Consider the following 20,300-nt stretch of genomic DNA (forward strand, 5'->3'; position numbering starts at 1 on the left):
AGGCACAAAAATAAATTCAATGTAGATCTAAGACTTAAAAAGAAACCATCAAAACTTTCAGAAAATAGTTTTATGATTTGAGAGTAGAGATTTTTTTAAGACACCACCAAAAAAAAAAAGCCATAAATTAAAATGTCAATAAACTATATTCCAGTTGTCTGTGATTACTTTTGTAAAATCACCACAATAACCAAAGTTAAAAGACAAAGTGTAAACTGGGGGAAAAACATCTGCATTACCTATAAGTGTAAGAGGTAAGTGTCCTGACCTGTAGGGTAATTAAAAAATAAATAAATAAAGGGTCGAGGTGGGTAGCTCAGGGTCTAGCATGTGCTAGGCCCTGGGTTCCATCCCCGGCACACACATACATAAATAAATAAATAAATAAGGAAAATTGGACAAAAGAATAGGAAACTCAGAAGAGAAAAAATATATCCAACAAACATACAAAATGATGTTTAGCTGCACTACTAACCAGGGAAATACAAGTTAAAATGACAACAAAATGCCAGTTCCTACCCATCTGGTTGGTAAAAATGTAGAGGTCTGATAATGTCAAGTGGCAGTGATGAGGAAACAAGAACTCTCTCCGCCTGCAGCTGGGTGCCGAGTCAGAGCAGCCCCTTAGGAGGACAGCCTGGTACTGCCCAGTAAGGGTGAAGGCTGTGTGTGTAACCACTTAATTATTTCCTATTCCATCCTCAATTCTTCTGAGACATGGCTTCCTTCGTCTTTCTAAGGTTCAGCTCTGAACACAAATCCTCTCTTTAGATGCTTTCCATGGCTCCCCGCTGCCTAGAAAGAACCTTGAACTCTAACTGGACGTTTTAGCCTTTCACAATATAATCCCAACCCACCTTTCAGTTTATGTATTCTCTGCCCTATGTTCTTACTGCTCTTCCTATAAAATTAACAGTCCAGACCTGGCTTTTAAATCCTTAACCACATAGAGTATTAAATAGGAAGAAGAGTAGCTGAGCGATATTCTGATTTAATACTCTTAGGTTACAGAAGAGAATACTGAGGCCCAGGGAGTCCAAGTGCTCTACACAAGGCCACACAGCAAAATAATCAGAGACCCTAGCTTTCTGACACTGTCATTAGTGCACTGTGTATCTCTTCCTGGGCTGAAGTATCACAGGCCCAGCTAAGGGATGGTTGGGAGCCCAATCCACCTGGCTCTCTTCATGTCACCCTAATTGACACAGCCCAGGAGTGACAGTCACTGTCACAAAGCAAAAATATCCCAGGATGTTAGAGCAGGAAAGTACTTTCTGTACCTGCAGCTGCTGGTCCTGAAGCACTGTATCCCTGAACCAGGATGTCTTTGTGTTCACCTTGTCAACAGGGAGCAGTCAGAGCTCCCTGTCACTGTAATTGGGTTAGTCTTTTGGGTTTGCCCCCGCCTCCCCAGTTGTCAAAAGAGATTATACACCACTACTCAGGTGCAGGCTGAGGCTGCAGCAGGAGGAAACACTGTCATTAATCACCTGAGGACCTGCATGTGCCAGCCACACTGCATTGTCCCACAGCAACCGCTTTTGCTCCAATCAGAGCTCAAAGGTCTCCCTGAGAGATGCAGTGTCCCGGGTAGGGCCTTGGAGCAGACACAGGGAAGGTGTCAGAGCCTGCCAGGTTCTGAATTCGCCTTCCCAGCATCCCTGTGCCTCCAACAGGAGTGATACTAAGTAGCAAATTAAAGAACATGTGACAAGTCTAGAGGGAGACCAGAGAAGAAAGGAAAAGCTTGTCTCCTCCCTTTTAAATGTGGGCCCTGCATTTTCATTTTGCAATGGAACCCACAAGTTATAAAGCAGGCTCTGCTCCCCCTCCCCAAGCCCAGCAGTTTCTAAACACTAATGGATGGGGTGGGGGTGACATCATCCATCAGAACCCCACAGGGGCCTGTTAAAGTGGTGCTGCTCTGGGTGAGGCCAGCAAGAATCCAAATGATGCCCAACGATAGCAAGCAAAAGCACCACCTAGAGAGCGTGCTAGAAATGGCAGTTTTCAAGCCCAGTCTGACTCCGGAGGTGTGGGGAGGATCTGCACTCCTAACACCCCTTAGCTGTGCCGAGGCTGCGGCCTCTGGTCCACACTCCCAGGGCCACTGGCAACCCCTTTGTTTCCCAGATGAGGCTACAGAGACCAGGATGGAGGCGCCTCCCCAGTGGCACTCCCTCTTTAGCGCAGGCACGTAGCACCAGGTCTGCCTTGGCCGACACCCCGGCACCTCCTACAGCACCACCAAGGCTCTCTCAGAGAGTCTGAGGAAGGACGGTGTGAGTTACGACCTTGTGCGGGAAATTTCCATAGTGCGTCGAGTAAATGAGCATCCTAGCTACTCAAGGACCCCTTCCCCACTTCTCCCTCCGACTCATGAGGTAAGGCAAACAGCGCAGGAAAACAGAAAAATCGCCCTTCATCGGTCCTGAACCTGTTTCCTTAATAATAACCAAAATTCATTAAGGGCTTAGCAGGCATTTTTCATGTACCAATCCTCTCCCCAAACCTATGGGAATTAATCCATATTCTACAGATAAGAAAACCGAGACTTAAGAGTTTAGATAATTCGGGCTGGGGAGATAGCTCAGCTGGTAAAGTGCTTGCCTCCTAAGCACAAGGCCCTGAGTTCGATCCCCAGTACAGCAAAAAAAAAAAGAGTTTAGATAATTCGACTAGAGTCACAGAACCAGCACACTGGAGGTGGGATCTGAACCCATGACCTCCGGCACCAGCTCCTCACTCCCCTCAAAGAACAACATTGTGGGAAGTGCATGATGAGGTTCTGACTGCTTCACCAAGCCTTCCCACGTTTATGATCCACTGAACACACAGTTCCCTTTGAACACTCCCTCAGGTGTACTCTGCTCATCTGTCCGGGCAGCCCTCTGGTCCGATCCAACACACTCCCAACACATGCCAGGTGTGCCAAGACTGTGGCCTCTGGTGCACACTCAACTGAGGCAGAAGTGCTTGTGTGAGGGACACTGGCCCTGAGAGAGAGGGGCTCCGGGCCTTGGTGCTTGCCTCAGAAGGCCTTGGTCTGCCCCTTCTCTAGCCATACACCTTCCAGTGGGTGGAGAGTCTGTGTAGGGTGGGAGGGCAAGGACCTGAATCCCCTCTTCTAGAATGCTGTGTGTGCCTGGGACCCCAGAATTCCCTGCACAAATGACCCTGAGTCATTGCTATGGCTTGTGTAGGATTGTCCCCTGGGCTATCTTCCCAGGGCAGCACTGCTCTCCTGGCAGCACTAATTGAGCAAGGGTGCCTTCTAGTCCTGTGTACAGGAGTGTGGAGTGGGGTGGGCAGCACTGACAGGAGAGCTGGGGTGTCTACAGAGAGGAACATGAGACCCTCCAGGTTCAGGAGAAAGAATGGGTAGGAAGAGAAGATGAGCAGACCACTAATTGGGTGCCAGAACTGAAGGCTACTCTCCAGCAATGCCATTTCGGAAGTTATCTATTGTTCTGTAACAAATTACTATGAACTTATGGCTTAAAATTGTACACATTTGTGATCTCACAGTTTCTGTGTGTTAGGAATCTGGGCAAGGGCATAGCGGGTCCTCTGTTTCATAGTCTATCACAAGGTGTTTTCCAGGACTGCAATGTCATCTGAAGGTTCAGCTGGGGAAGAATCTGTCTCCAAGGTCATATAACTGTTAGCAAAATATCAGTTCCTTGAGGGCTGTCCAACTGAGGGTCTCAGTTCCTTGCTGGCTATTGGTTGCTCTCGTTGACATGTAACACAGGTATCTCCAACATGGCAATTTTCTCGTGGAAGTCAGAAAGGGAGAGAGTCTGCTAAAAAAAAGGAATTACTATCTTATGTAACCTAATCAGGGAAATGACCTTCCATTACTTCTGCCACATTCACTTGTTAGAAGCAATTCATGGATCCTGTCTACCCTCAAGAGAAGAGATCACACAGGATGTAAATATCAGGAGTAAGTCACTAGGGTTCATCTTAGAAGCTGCCTGCCACAGTCCTATCCAACACAGAACTCCAAGGACTCAGAGTTCTAGATTGTCAAACCTGGATTTCTCAGGTCATTGTGAAATTGTATTTATTAAGAGAGGAAAATAGATAATATTTAGTCAACAGTTTATTAGCTTGAGCTGTAGCTTTCAAATACTTGAATGTGATATGTGAGGCTCCATCCACTGATACTTTCATCCTAGCCCCATAAATTTTAGGGACGGGCCTGCTTCCATGCATACCCTGGCTGCCTCCTCACACAGGGAGGACCTCGTGGGCAGGGTCCTGTCTGCTGCTCTTTTGCCTCGGACATAGCCTAGCACAGTGGTCTCCATCCTGTGGTTGGTAAACAGCAGAGTTGTGTGACACCCATGGCAACTGCCCAGTGCCCAGGACAGCACCTCCTCACAAGACCCCTCATGAGGCAGCTGGGCTGATGATGAAGCCTCAGTGGTTGGGCTTCCTCTTGAGCAAGAAGAGAGGACCCCCCACACAGCACAGGAAGGAAGCCAGAGAGCAAAGCCTGCCACACCAGCTCGTCAAAGCTGACTTCTTCCAGAACAGCCAAAGTTTTGCCTCTAGACAAAACCAGGATTCTTAGTTTTCTTTCTATTTTTGTTTTTTATACAAATAATAAATATGGTTTATATTTTTAAAAAGGAAATAAGAAATAAAACTCATAGTTCTACCCCCGAAGGTCTTGTGTATGTGTGTGTGTGTGTGTGTGTGTGTGTGTGTGTGCGTAATTTCCTTCCTCAGAAAATGTTTTCAATGCAGAGTTTTTTTTGTTTTTTTTTAAACCATGTGCAGTTTGGGTGCTTAAAAAAATAAAAGCTATCATACTGCCTATTATGTACTTACTTTTAAGGACACTAAATATTTCTCTAGACTAAAGAGAAAGTTTTGCGGGTTTCTGTTGTTGTGCTGTTAGTTTTTGTGGTACTGTGAATTGAATCCAGGGGCGCTATATCCCCAACTCTTTTTCTTTTATTTATTTATTTGTTTATTTGAGACAGGGTCTCACTGAATTTGTGAAGAATGACATCAAACTTGGAATTCTTCTGCCTCAGCCTCCCTAGTAACTGGGATTACAGGTGTAGGTCATCATTCTGGGCAAAGAGATAGAATTTTAAAACAACTTTAAAACATAGATAAAAGATTCACAAAGTCAGAAGAATTCACAGTGAAAATTTTCCCTCCTAATTCACCACCAATTCACATCCCTGACAGTTCTTCCTCTGCTCTTCCAGAGATAATTTATGTGTCTACAAGCAAATGTATAAATACTTCCTTTTCCACTTTTTACATAGTGATGGCATAAAATGCACACTATTCTGTACTCAATATATCTTGAAGATTGTTCCATATCTATATATGTAGGTAGTTCAACCTCAACCTTCACTGAACTTAAGAATCTGTGTTGGACTGGAGATGTAGTTCAGTAATAGAGAGCTTGTCTAGTCTGTGTGAGGCCCTGGGTTCAAGTCCCAGCACTGGTGGAAGAAAAGTTTCTGAGTAACTTTGAAAAATCCTGGATACCTAAGCCACATCCCAGACCAACTAACTTAGAGTCTCTGGGGGTGAGCCCCACACATCAGAGTTTTTATTAAAGCCTTTTCAGGTTCACCCAAAGTCACATATCACTGCTTAAACAGAGCTTTCTCAGAAAGGAAGTAGAAAGAGGAGGACATACAATAATTCCATCATTGCATATAGTAGAAAATTTGGGTGACCAATTGTCTTGGTTCTCTGGAGACTGAGGGGTTTCCCAGGACTTTCAAGGCTGAAGATAGGAAAGTCCCAGAGAGACTGAGATATGCTGCTCACCCCATAGAGAAAACTGGAAGGTATGTCTAAAGAAATAGAGGATTAAGGGTATTGCCATCAATTACTGAATATTTAACTAACCCTATAGAAAGAAGAGGCTTGGATGTAGCTCAATAGTAGAGCATTTCCCTAGCATGCGTGAGGCCCTGAGTTCAATCACAGTACCACAAAAAAGAAAGAGAGAAGGGAGAAAAAAAAAAGACTATAGAAAGAAATTCTGTACTTAGATGGCAAACCACACATTGTCTATCCCACAGTACTCCAACCAATTCGATTCTGGCCCTGTTTATTGTCTTTGGACTATTTTTTACCTCTTTGTAAACTGAAGGTAACTGATAGATATGCATTATCTTTTAGTCTCCTTTGACTTCTTTTCCCCTTGTGGAAAAACCAGTTTGCCTTCATTTGTAATTCAATCCTTTATTCCAATCATATTTGTTTCCTTTGTTTTTTTCCCTTTGAACCAGTACAATTCCAATCTGGATTCCTTGTTGATTAAGGAGCAAAATAAAACCCTTAACACATATTCATTCTTATGTCAGAGTCATGTCTTTATAGTTTTCGAGGGTCGGGGGGATATATATATATATATACTTATGCTGGGGAATGAACCCAGGGACACTTTACCACTGAGCTACATCACCCATCACCAGTCCTTTTTTTTTTTTTTTAAACAGGAGGTCTCACTGAGATGCTGAGGCTGGCCTCAAACTTGTGATCCTCCTGCCTCACCTTCCCGAGTCACTGGGATTACAGGCATGTGCTATTGGACCCTACTGAAAAAATGATTTTTTAAAAAGGCTATAAAGGCAACTAGAACAAAACCACAAACCTTTCAAATCACCACTAAAAAGTCAAAAACAATAACAAAACAAAGACAATGAACCAAAATATAACTGGCATATCAAATAGTCACATTTATCTTCTAAGTCTGCCAAATGTCATATTTGATCACAGAGTGAAATCTAATGATAAATCAAATGGTTAAGAAAGGTGAAAATTGGTGGCACACACCTGTAATCCCAGCTACTCAGGAAACTGAGGCAAGAGGATCATAAGTTTGAAGCCAAGCCTTAACTTAGTGAGACTCTGTCTCAAAATGAAAAGTAAAAAAATGGGAGTGTAATTCAGTGATAGAACACCCCTGGGTTCAATCTCTGGTACTGAAAAATAAAATGAAATATTAAACAGGTGAATTCTGGCCAAAAGTCATTAAATGAGACAAGGGTTCTTCAATAATATGACTGTGAAATTCACAAAAATGATATGAATATTTTGTTAAGGTCTATGCAACAACATAAATTAATAAACAAAAACTAGGGGAAATACAAAGAGAAATAGAAACACACCAGTAGGGGAGATTAATCTACCTCCTTTTTTGGTCATGGTCATAAAGCAGACCTAAGTAGCATAATTTTTTAAATAGAATTGCTTTACATATATCAAATTTATAATTTGAAAACCAAATGTTTATTTTCATGTATGGAAATTTCTCAAAATTAATTTTTTTGACCTTAAAGTAATTAGGTCACCAAAACCTTCAATAAATTCTAAAAGGAATAGAGATGCCATTTTCTAAACAGAATGTTAAAAAAAAAAAAAGTCAAAAACAATAATCAGAATGTAAAAAAAAACTAGAAATTAATTATAGATTGAGAGAACAAATAGTTAAATAAATGGTTAGCCATTTATTGCTCTCCCTTACTCAATAGTTGGTTCAAATGGGGGCAAATATGAGGAGGAGAAAAAGAAGGAACTGTGGAATATATAAATGAAGGGGATCCAAACATAACACCTGAATTTATTCCACTCAGGATTAAGAATTATTTTGGACTGAAGACATTGATAGGTAGCCCTTTCTTGAAATTGGTTAAGACCTGGACACACCTGTACATAAATTCCTTAACTTAAGTTGTTGTCCAGGAAAAACCTCCAGGCCTTTCACCAACTGGCTTTTCAGGATCCAACATGAGCCAAAAAAGCCAGGTCATGGGTCAATGATGTCATAAGCTCAAAATTCCCTGTGCAAAACATAACCTGACTCCCTACCTGTCAGCTCTTTCGCTGCTATGACTAAATGATCTGACCACCACAATTATAGAGGAGGAAAAGTTTATTTGAAGGCTCACAGTTTCAGAGGTCTTAGTCCATAGCAGGCTGGCTCCTTTACTTGTGAGGTGAGGCAGAACATTATGGTGGAAGTGTGGCAGAGGGAAGCAGCTCACATCATCAGGAAGCAAATCCACTCTCCAGATACAAAATATATGCCACATAGCCACGCCCCAATTACCACCTCCTCCAGCCACACCCTACCACTTCAATCAATCCCATCAGGGATTAATTCACTGATTGGGTTAAGACTCTTACAACTCCATCATTTCTCCTCTGAACCTTCCTGCATTGTCTCACATGTGAGTTTTGGGGCGGGGACAACTCACATCCAAACCATAACACTGCCCCTACAAAGAAACACAGGACTTGTGAAGAGTATGCCATCTAGTTAACGAGGAACTTCTCCCCTCTCCCTTCCTATAAACTACCCCCACTACCAATGTATCAAGGGTCCTCTTTGCCAGTCAGACAAGCAATCAGCTTTTTTTTTTTTTTTTTTTTTTGCAAAAACCCAGTTCCATAGCACTGGCTTCTATGCATGGCAGGCAGTGAGTCCTTGTTCAATAACTCTACTAGTGTCTAGTCATTATTCCAAAGTTAATTATCCTGTGTTACCATATGAAGACACAGGGAGGAAGATTGTCGTTTACAAGCTAAGAAGAAAGGTCTTGGAAGAAATCAACCGTGCTTGGTCTTCCAGATCCAAAATATCTAAGAATGTCAAACTCTGGCTGATTTTATACTTTGTCCTTTCACACTTCAAGCCTGAGAGCCAGACTGCAACCAAGTAAGGCTTCAACTTTCTGTTGTGTGGACTATTCCCTCAGCTTACTAAAAAGCAAAACAAAAAGAGACAGAAATCTCACACATCAAGCCCTGTGTGGATCTAGTTCACAAGCATCCATCTCCCAGTGAAGCCAGTTGGCGGAATAGAGGCCCACAGTGCTCACCTGCTCCCCCACCATATTGAACAAAGCTGGTGTGTAGCTGTATATGGAGGTGAGTGGCCACGGGTGGACACTGGAATTCAGAAGCAAAGAGAAGATGACCTGAAGAAATTTCAGAGGCATATTAGCACAGCAAGAGAAATGAAGTGCCCAATGCTTGTCATCTGGCACCAAACCTGGGAAAGGGGGATTCTCCCCTCTGAGGAGGTAAAGGCGAAAGACAAAGAGAGTCCCAGCATTGGCTCAGAAGCCTGCCCATTACAGATATGCAACCTAAATAAACGAGAGACCAGGAATCTGCATCAAAGGCTCATTTAGGAGATCAGTAGCATTTCCCAGCATTCCCTCAGAGTGCTGTAACCAGGAGCCATCTAGAGAAGAAGCCCATTGTCAGAGTCTGTACTGCTCTGGAGGTCAGAAACCCTGGCATAGTCCCATCCCTGGGATCTATGGACACTCTGTTACTGTTGGGATGTCCAATCAAAGTCCAGGTCCTTAGTGTCCTGAACAAAGAATTGAGCAAGACACACAGAAGTAACAGATACAGTACAGATTTATTGAAGGTGAAGGTGAAGATAGCACTCCACTAAGTAGAAGGTAGTGGGTAGAGAGAGAGAGAGAGAGAGAGAGAGAGAGAGAGAGAGAGAGAGGCTCAAGGTCCCAATGTCTGGAAATAAGGGTCTTATATCCTGAACTGTGGGCACTCTCTTTCCTATACAAACCTAATTGAAGAACTTACCCCGCTTTCTCCATTTGTTATCTTATGATACCCAATTATATTATTTTCCAATTCCCCCCACCCTTGGTTACTTTAGATAACCTTAATAGAATACTGCCCACTTTACTTCCATTGGTCCCACCTGTGATGGGAGTTATGATGATAAGTCCTCAACTTCGGGAGTTATCATGATAATGGGATTTATTGTAAATAAGGACAGGACTGTCTCCTTGTCTTGTCCTCAAACGGCTTCCTTTTAATATCCTGTCTCCACCATCTTGGTGTTCCTGAACTCTTACCTAACAACTCTGCTACATGGCCTGAACAGTGGCCTCACAAGGCAGTCCTGACTCAGCGAGTGACTGACACAGGCCCACTGGGAGTTCTGTGTTGCAGGAAGCATGGACCACAACATAGAGGTGAGCAGAGGACACTGACATTTGGAATCTGCAGATTGGTGAGCTTGCCCTCTGAGTCCCAGAGAAGACCAGTTGCATGTATTTTTGCAAGGGGCCCAGGTCTGCTGAGGTCAGAATCCGGGGTGGAAGATCCCATGGTTCCCAACACCTGGCCCCCAGCACAGATCTTTGTGGTTAATTATGCCCAGCTCTCAGAGGCATTCAGGGATCCTTCCCTGCTAAGGCTTTCACTCCACCCAAGAGTGTACAGTTTAAGAAGTTCCAGAGAAGCCAGGCACAGTGGCACACACCTATAATCCCTGCATCTAGGGAGGCTGAGGCAGGAGGATGGCAAATTCAAGGTCATCCTCAGCAACTTAGTAAGGACCTGTCTCAAATAAAAAATAAAAAGAGTTGGGGATGCAACGCAGTGGTAGAGTGCTTGCTTACTATGCATGAGACCCTGAGTTAAAAGAAAAACAAAAGAGGGAGAGGGGAGGAGAGGGGAGAGGAAGAGAGGGGAAGGGGAGGGGAGGAGAGGAGAGAGGATGGGAGGAGAAGCTCCAGAGAGAATATTTGAGAGGAGCTGACTGCATTTCACCCTTATTCAGGCTGGAAATGAAACTGAAGAGTATTTCAATTAACTATAGCCGCAATTCACTCCTGACTGATGCCTCGTGGGTACCACAAATGGAAGAACGGTGAAGGGGACGGTGTGGATGGAAAAACTCCTGGCTACTTCCCTGCTCCCTGCCTGGGAGTGCACAGCCAAAGAAGACTTAGAGACAAGCTTAGATTGGTAAACTCCATGATCTTCTGTACTCACTTGAGTTTCTGAGCACCTTGGCTAGGAAAAACCATTTTATTTATTTTGTTAGTTTTTAATTTTTAATTCTATTTATAATTTTTATTTTTCTTAAAATTTTTATTATTTTTTCTTTTTTAAAAATATATTTTTTATTTTCATTGTTTTTACTTTCTATTTTTATTTGTGTATTTTTTTAATAAGAACTTTCTCTTTTGCCCATTTCTATTATTTTATTTTTGGTTTCATTTGACTTTTTTCTTTTTTATATTTTATCTTTTTCTTTTTTCTCATTTATTATTTGTTTATAACAATTTGTTATAAACAAAATTTATTCCTCATTTATTATTTATTTGTTTATCTATGGTACTGGGAATTGAACCCAGAGGTGCTCTACCACGGAACCAGTCATTTTTATTTTTTACTTTGGAACAGGATCTTGCTAAATTACTGAGGCTGGCCTCCACCTTGCAATCTTCCTGTCTCAGCCTCCTTAGTCAGAGCACTTCTATGCTAGGATTACAGGTATGTGCCACTGTACCCAACTAAATACTTTGTTTCTCAATACTTTTTTCTTTGTCTTTATTTTTATTTTCTTTCTTTTTTTTTTTTTTTTACTTTTCTTTTTTCCTCACTGCAAGGTATAAAACCCAGGGTCTTACACACATTGACTGGGTGCTCTGCCACTAAGCTATACTTCCAGCCCCCTGAAAGGAATTGTGCCCATTCCAATTACAACCCAGTCCTACTCAAACCCTGATAGATACTTATTTTAAAAAATAGGGTAGAGCTGGGCACAGTGGTGCATGCCTATAATCCCACAGCAGCTCCAGAGACTGAAATAGGAGGATTTCGAGTTCAAAGCCAGCCTCGAGACCCTGTCCCTAAATAAAATACAAAATAGGGCTGTGGATGTGGCTCAGTGGCCGAGTGTCCCTGAGTTCAATCCCCAGTACCCCTCCACTTAAAAAAAAAAGAAAAGAAAAAGCAGGGTAGACACAACCTCCCAGATGTCCACCAACCTCCAGGTGGGCACAGCTAGGGGGATCTGAGGTCCCACTCCTGGACAAACATCCCCGCAGTAGCAGCAGAGGGGAAAAACACAATGGTTGCTGACATGGCTCCTGTGCGGGTTCTCTACATTTGTTGCAGCAGTACCTTGTCAGATCATACATTGCTCAGGATTCTAGAGGAGAGCACCACAAAAGGGGAGCTGCGGTTCTGGTCCACACTTCTTTCTATGAAGCACCTCAACCTGCACTAGTATCCAATCAGAGGACAAGAACATCAAGCCCTCCACCACAACTGGAGCAACCAGTATCAGAATTGCTTTCAAGTGGGCCGTGGTTGTGGCTCAATGGTAGAGTGCTTGCCTAACATGTGTGACACCCTCATTTGAACCCCAGTCCTCAAAAACACTAAAAATAAAGAGCTGCTTATAAATAACAGAACCAGTATAAACTGTGCCCATGAAAACCCCCATCACCTCAGAGGAGCTACCATTTCTATAATAGGAGCAACCACAGAGGGTAAACCCCACCCACTCTGCTACCTACACCACACCTACCTAAATACCAGAGTGTCACCACTCTTGCAAGACCTGAAGAAACAGTAGATTTCTCCAATTAAAATGTGGTACACTTTGTGCCCAAACCCATGAATCACAATCAAAGAAGCTATTGGCAGTTCATACAGAGGCATTCAGTTTGAAATAAACTCAACTTTTCAGAGCAAACCAATAGTACCCCCAAGATATATCATCAGGAAAAAGCTGCATACCAAGTCAGCCATCACTTTAGAGTGGAAGAGATTTCCATCCCAACAGATGCCCAAATCTCAACAGAGTAACCCAAGAAAGATTAAAAACAAAGATATATGATGCCTCTTAAAGTTTATAACTCTTTACTAACAGATACCAAAGATATCAAAGTGGATGAAATGCCAAATAAAGAATACAAAAGAATTATTTTTTTTAAAGTTCAATGAATTACAAGAGAATACAAATTGTTATGATTTAGATATAAGGTGTACCCTAAAAGTTCATGTGTGAGACCCTGCAAGAATTATCAGAGGTGAAATGATTAGATCATGAAATGTGTAACCTAATCAATGGATTAATTATCTGATATGGATTAAGTGGGCAGTAACTATAGGCAGGTAGGGTGTGACTGGAGGAAGTAGGTCACTGGGGGGCGTGGCTTTGGATTTATATTTTGTCCCTGGTAAGTAGAACACTCTCTCTCTCTCTCTGCTTCCTAGTGGCCATGTCCTAAGCTGCTTTCCTTCTGCTGTTCTGCTTTATCTGGGCCCAGAACTATGGAGTTGACCAGTCATGGACTGAACCTCTGAAACTGTGAGCCAAAATAAGCTTTTCCTCCTCTAAGTTGTTTTTGTCAGGTCTTTTGATCACAGTGATTCAAGTGCTGACTGAAACACAAACTGTTTAATGAAATAAGAAAGACAATGCACGATAGAAATGAAATATTCAGTAAAGAGAGATTTTGATAAAGAATTAAATATAAATTTTGGAATTGAAAAGCTCAATAAGTCACAAAAATAACTCAATTGAAAGCCTCAACAACAGATTAGCTCAAACAGAAGAAAGTCTATGATAACTTGAAGATAAATCATTCAAAATACTGCATTTACACAGAAATAAAGAAAAAATAAGAAATAATGAAGAGAACATAAAAGGTCTCTGGAACACTATTAAAAGATCAAACATCCAGCTCATTGGAATACCTGAAGAAGAAGAACTACAGGTTCAGGGCATATAAAACCTGTTCAAACAAAATAATAGCAGAAAAGTTAAGCACCTCTGAAAAGACATGGACATGCAGGAGGCAGTTAGAACCCCAAATAGACATGACCAGAGAAGAACCTCTCCATAATATATCTTAGTTAAATTGCCTAAATTACAGGACAAAGAAAGAATATTAATGTCTGCAAGAGAGAAGAGACAAGTCACATTTAAAAGTAGAACTACCTCATCTGTAAAGACATACAGAGATGGAAAGTAAAAGGATGAAAAATCATATTGCAAGTAAATAGAATCCCAAAGCAAGCAGAAGTATCTATACTTATATACAACAAAAGAGACTTTAAGACAAAATCAGATTATCAGCATAACCCTTAAAGTTCAGGAGAGCATGGAATGATGTATTTCAAGTCCTGAAAGAAAATAACTGCTAAGATTACTATACCCAGCAAGGCTATCCTTCAGAATTGAAGAAGAAATAAAGACCATCCAAGACAAACACAAATTAAGGGAATTTATGATCACTAGACAGGCATTACAAAAGTTGTTTAAGACACACCAAAGAGGAAGAGAGATAATTACCATCATGAGAGCATGAGAAAGAATAAATCCCAAAAGAAAAGCAGATACACAAAGGAGAAATAGGAAAGAATCAAACATTATCAATACAATAAAACACCAAACCTCAAAGATGAATAAGAGAGGAGGAAACAAAGAATATGTGAAACATAAAAAATCCAATTTAAAAATGGATGAATGATGTGAATAGACACTTCTCAAAAGAAGAAATTCAATGATCAATAAATATATGAAAAAACACTTAATATCTCTAGCCATCTGGGATATGCAAATAAAAACTATAATGAGATTCCATCTCACCCCAGTTAGGATACCTATCATAAAAAGAACAAAAGCAGCCAGGTGTGGTGGCACATGCCTGCGATGTCAGCAACTTGGGAGGCTAAGGCAGGAGGATTGAAAGCTCAAGGCCAGCCTCAATAATTTAGCAAGGTATTGTCTCAAAATTTAAAAAAATTAAAGGGGCTGGAGACGTAGCTCAGTAATAAAGCATCCCTGAGTTCAATCCCCAGTACAAAAAAAAGAAGAAGAAAAAATAATAGATGCTGGCAAGGATATGGAGGAAAAGGAACTCTTATACACTATTGATAGAAATGTAAATTAGTACAACCACTACAGAAAACAGTATAATGGTTCCTCACAAAGCTAACAATAGAACTGTCATACAATCCAGCTATCCCACTCCTGGGTTTATATCTGAAGGAAGTAAAGTCAGCATACAAATAAGATACCTACATATCCATGATTATTGTGGGACTAGTCACAATAGCCAAGATATAAAATCAGCCTATATGCCCATCATCGGACGAATGGATTTTTTAAAATGGAGAATTACTCAGTCATAAAGAAGAATGAAATCCTGTCATATGCAGGAAAATAGATGGAACTGAAAGACATGTTAAGTAAATTAAGCCAGACACAGAAAGACAAGTACTGTGTTTTCTCTCATATGTGGAAACTTTAAAAAACAAAACAAAAAAATGACCTTAAAGTAATAGAGGCACTACTGGGGAGGGAGTTGGGGAGCGGGGGGAAGAAAGGAAAGAGAGTAGAAGTAGGGAGGATATATATAATGCGTGATATATGCAAGTATGGAAATATCACAGTAAATCCAATTGATTCATACAATTAATATGTTAAAATTACAATGAAATTTTAAACAGAAAATCATATATGAGCCTCCAAGTCTAATAATCTCTTTTGGATTTTTCATTTCTTTTTTGCGAAACCCCAGGCATGTTAAAAATAGATGAAAGACTGTGAGTGTGGGTGAGAATGTGCAGAGGAAGAAGCACTTAGACCCTGTTGGTGGTACTGAACAGTAATACAGTCATTTTGGGAAACGGTGTGGAGATTCCTCAAAAACCTAAAAATAGAATTACCATATGACCCAACAGTTCCACTACTGGGTACCTAGCCAAACTAAAATCAGGATGCTACAGAGATGCCTGTATTCCCATGTTCATTGTAGTAGTATTCTCAATATCTAAGATATGAAAACTAGTTTAATGCCCAACAATGGATGAATCATTTTTTTAAACATGCTATATAAACACAATGAAAATAATGAGCCTTAAAGAAAAAAAAAAAGAAAATTCTGTCACTTTCAACAACTTAAATGAACCTAAAAGATGTTACATTAAATGAAATAAGTCAGGCACAGAGAGATAAATACAATATCATCTCACTTGTAAGTACAATCTTAAAAAGTCATGAAATAGAAAATAGAATGGTGGTCACCAAGAGTTTGCAGGGGTGGGGGAGTGGACAGGAAAAGGGCAACTCTTGGTCAACGGGTTAAAAGTCATACTTCTATAGGAGGAAGAAGTTCTGGCATTGTTCTAAAGACAGTAAAGTGACTATGATTAATGTACATTTCAAAATAGCTAAAAATAAAGTTGTTTTTTTTTGTTTTTGTCTGGGTTTTTTGCTTGTTTGCTTATTTGCTTTGTTTTGTTTTCATACCAGGAATTGAACCCAGGGGCACTTAACCACTGAGCCACATCTCCAGCCCTTTTATTTTTTGTTTTGAGATAGGACTTGGCTAAATTGCTGAGGCTGACTTTGAACTTGCAGTCCTCCTGCCTCAGCCTCTCGAGTCACTGGGATTAAAGCGTGCACCACCAGACCTGGCCAAAGAAAGGTTTTTAAATGTTCTCATCACAAAGAAATGATAAAATATTTGAGGTGATGGATATGCTGCCTGGCCTGATTTTATCACTCCACAATACATATATATATCAAAACATCACATCATACCTCAGAAATACATATAATTATTATTTGTCAATGAAAAATAAAAGTATAAAAACAAAATTAAAGGGGACACTCAATTTTAAGCACATGAAAAGATGCTCAGCATCATTAGTCATCAGGGAAATGTCAATCAAAACCACAGGGGACACCAAGTCAACCAAGGGGAGCAAATTCAGTGACTCACCTCAGCTGAGCAAATGCTCCCTTCGCACATTCATATTTGGCTCCAGATGGCAGCTGCAGGAACAGGTGGGACTCTCCCAGGACCAACGTGGACACATTCTTTGGACATATTCTTCATGTAAGAGCAGGTGCAAAAGGTGGGAAGAGCAGTACTACTGGCAGAACCAACCGGAAGACTAGGACAAGGATGTCAAGGATAACTGGGATGACATTGATGTCCCAGGTGGCAGGCAGGATGGGGGAGGAAGCAGAAGTAAAACAAGAAGTAAAAAGTTCAGAAGTGACAAAAAATTTAAATAAAAAAAAAAGCAGAGAAGATAATAGAGAAAGAACAGGAACCGAAGACAAGGGGAAATTAAAGAGGTTGGATGAACTGAAGAGTTTGAAGTGCCAACACCTACCAGAACAATTAACAAACTGTGGCTAAACAAATCATGGTCAGATCTCAAATTAGCAAAAGAAATTTGGGGTGTGAATAATGCAGTTTATGGAATAGATGTTATGAATCCATCTTCAAATGATGATGTCACAGAGTTTGAAAAGTTACTAAAAATAAAATTACACAATACAATATGAAGTCACTATATTATACCAGGTTTTGTTTGTTTGTTTGTTTGTTTGTTTTAATTTTGGTACCAAGGATTGAACTCAGGGGCACTTAACCACTGAGTCACATCCCCAACCCTTTTTGTCTTTTATTTAGAGACAGGCTCTCACTGAGTTGCTTAGTGCCTCACTAAGTTGCTGAGGCTGACTTCAAACTCGTGATTCTCAGTCTCCTGAACTGCATGTACCACCACACCCAATTCTACTATATCAGGTTTTTGAAACCTTCAGTTTGAGATGAGTGTATTATATTAGAAATGGATCTTTTGAAAAAGGTTGACAATTCATTGACTGTGCTTTGCAGTTAAAAAAAAAAATAGAAGCAAGAAAAACAAAGCAAGGTCGAAAAGTAGAAAGACGTACTTCCTGGAGGTAAACTAAATACCACCACAAAAGAAAGATGATCTGTCAGATTATGGTGGTTATAGATGCAGTTTATGTACAAGCCTATTAAAACTTCATGTGACATTTTATCTTCAATACACACACACACACACATAGATCCTACTTAATGCTCACTGGGATAGTTATTTAGAAAAAAAAAATGTTGAAGCCAGGTAGTAGCACACACCAGTAATCTCAGTGACTCAGGAGGCTGAGGCAGGAAGATGGCCAGTTCTCAGCAACCTAGCGAGATGCTGTCTCAAAATAAAAAATAAAAAAGTCTGGAGATGTAGCTCAGTGGTAGATCACCCTGTGTTCAATTCCTAGTACTAAAAATAAATAAAGGGTTGTCAAGGGCATGGAGAAATTAGAACCTTCATATATTGTTGGTAGGAGTATAAAATGGTGCAGCCACTTGGGAAAAGTTTGGTGGTTCCTCAAAAAATTAAACAGAGTTATCATTGAACCTAGCAATTTCAGAGGTAGATCCCTAAAATAATTGAAAACATGTTCACAACAAAAACTTGGAACAAATGTTCATAGCAGTATTATTCATAGTAGCTAAAAAGGGAAATAACTCAAACATCTACCACTGGTGATGCAAAAACTAAATGTGGTAAACAACGAAATGCAATTTGGCAATAAGAAAGAACGGGGTACTGATGCATGTTGCAACATGAATAGGCCTTGAAAACACCGTGCCAAGTGAAAGAGCCAATTACAAGACCACATATTGGATGATTCCATTTATATGAAATGTCAAACAGGCAAATTTATAGAGGCAGAAAGTAGATTAGCCATTGCCTGGAACTGGACAATTGGAAATGGGGAGTGACTGTTAATGGGTATGACATTTCTTTTTGAGCGATGAAATTGTCCTAAAATGGATCGTGGCAATGGCTGCACAATGAATTGCACACCCTAAATGAGTTAATCATACAGTATGTGAATTTTTACCTCAAGCCGGCACTTAAAATACCAAAACCATACCGAGGTAGTGCTTTTTAATGATTGAGAAATTCCTCTTCCCTTGGGTGTTCAGAGACAAAAGACCACCTCACCCTGACATATCCAAAATAAGACTTGCCTCCACCCTTCCTCAATGATTCCCTTGTTTTCTAAAACCATAAGTTTCATAAACCATAAGTCTCCTCCCATTGAAGATTTTCCTCATTAATGAACACTCTCCCTATTGCACTAGCCAGAATAAAATTATCTCTTTTAATGTCGGGTGCTTTTTACCTTAGATGGTATTTAGACGTAGGATATTCTTCGCAAGGATTAGTTAGATTTTCAAACTCAAAAATTAATGGAAGCATGGGGCTGGGGTTGTGGTTCAGTGGTAGAGTGCCAGTTTAGCACATGTGAGGCACTGGGTTCTATCCTCAGCACCACATTAATATATATAAATAAATTAAATAAACATTAAAAAAGAATGCTTTAAAAAAAAAGTAATTAATAGAAGCAGTCCGGCTCAATGGTGCACGCCTGTAATCCCAACAACTCGGGAGGCTGAGGCAGGAGGATTATGAATTCAAAGTCAGCCTCATCAATTTAGCAAGGCCATAAGCAACTTAGGGAGATCCTGACCCTGTCGCAAAACGTAAAAAAGGCTGAGGATGTGGCTCAGTGGTTAAGCACTAGGTTTGATCCCTGGTACAAAAAAAAATTAATGGAAATATCAATGGTCTGAATGAACTAGCGTTTAGTGTTTAAATTTTAATGTATATGAAGCAAATTGTAGTGTGGTTTGGCATAGTTTGTGAGTCAGGCTATGCTGGTGCAGTTTTTTTTCCTCAAGAAGTACCTGGTCCATGGTAGGAACTCAAATTTTTTAAAAATGTTGAAAGAATAAAAAATCAGGACAGGTGGTGTGGCTCAGTTGTAGAGCATATGCCTGGCATGTGCAAGGCCCTGGGTTCAATCCCCAACACCACAAAAAAATAAAAATAGAAAATCAATACATCGTTGGCAGCAGAGGAAAAATACTACAACTTCAAAGGATATTGGCCAAATTATATTGTTATATTATGTACATGTATAAAAATATAACAATGAATCCATCATTATGTACAATGATAATGCACCAATAAAAAAAAGTGGAAAAAATAAAATATAAGTAAATAAACAATTAAATAAAAAAATAGTTTCTTTGTTGGTTACAGTTTGGTAAGAATCTATTTTAAAGAAATAAGTACACATATCCTTGACCTAGCTATACTACTTCTGGGAATTAATTCTACAGATAACTTGCACATGTGCAAAGGGCCACCTGATAAGGTAACTCACTGCAATATTGTTTGCAATCACAAGAGAGCAGAGTCTCCCAAGTTTCCATCAGGAGGAACTGACTGAGCTCAGCTATGCTACATACCTATAGTGGAAGAAGATGCAAATGTGAAAAACGCTGAGAAAGTTCTTGTGCTACAGTGTATTCCTAAGATAGTCACTTGGTTCCAGCCACAGTAGCTTTGATCCTATCAACTCCCTGTCCCACCTCAAGTGGGGTGTTCCCTCTGCTGAGTGTTCTGCTTGACACTGTGCATGGCTCACTCCTTCACTTCAAGTGTTAGCAAGTCCTTCACTGACCAACACCAACGAAGAAAAACAATTTTTTCTTCCATTCTCATAGGTTCTTAGATGAAGCAGACTTCTGTAACTATAGATAGATTGACAAGAGAAAAACAAATTGAAGTTTATTGACATGTGTATTTCAAATATACATGGGGGACACCCGGAGAGTAGT

The 20,300-nt window shown here is 40.5% G+C and overlaps 1 pseudogene; it reads left to right on the top strand.

The window, feature by feature from the left end:
- Positions 1–16,799: 16,799 nt before the first annotated feature.
- On the top strand, positions 16,800–17,636 carry LOC124962872 (eukaryotic translation initiation factor 3 subunit J-like; annotated as a pseudogene).
- The last annotated feature ends 2,664 nt before the right edge of the window (positions 17,637–20,300 follow it).

Source organism: Sciurus carolinensis, chromosome 13 (genome assembly GCF_902686445.1).
Source record: "Sciurus carolinensis chromosome 13, mSciCar1.2, whole genome shotgun sequence".
NCBI lineage: Eukaryota > Metazoa > Chordata > Mammalia > Rodentia > Sciuridae > Sciurus > Sciurus carolinensis.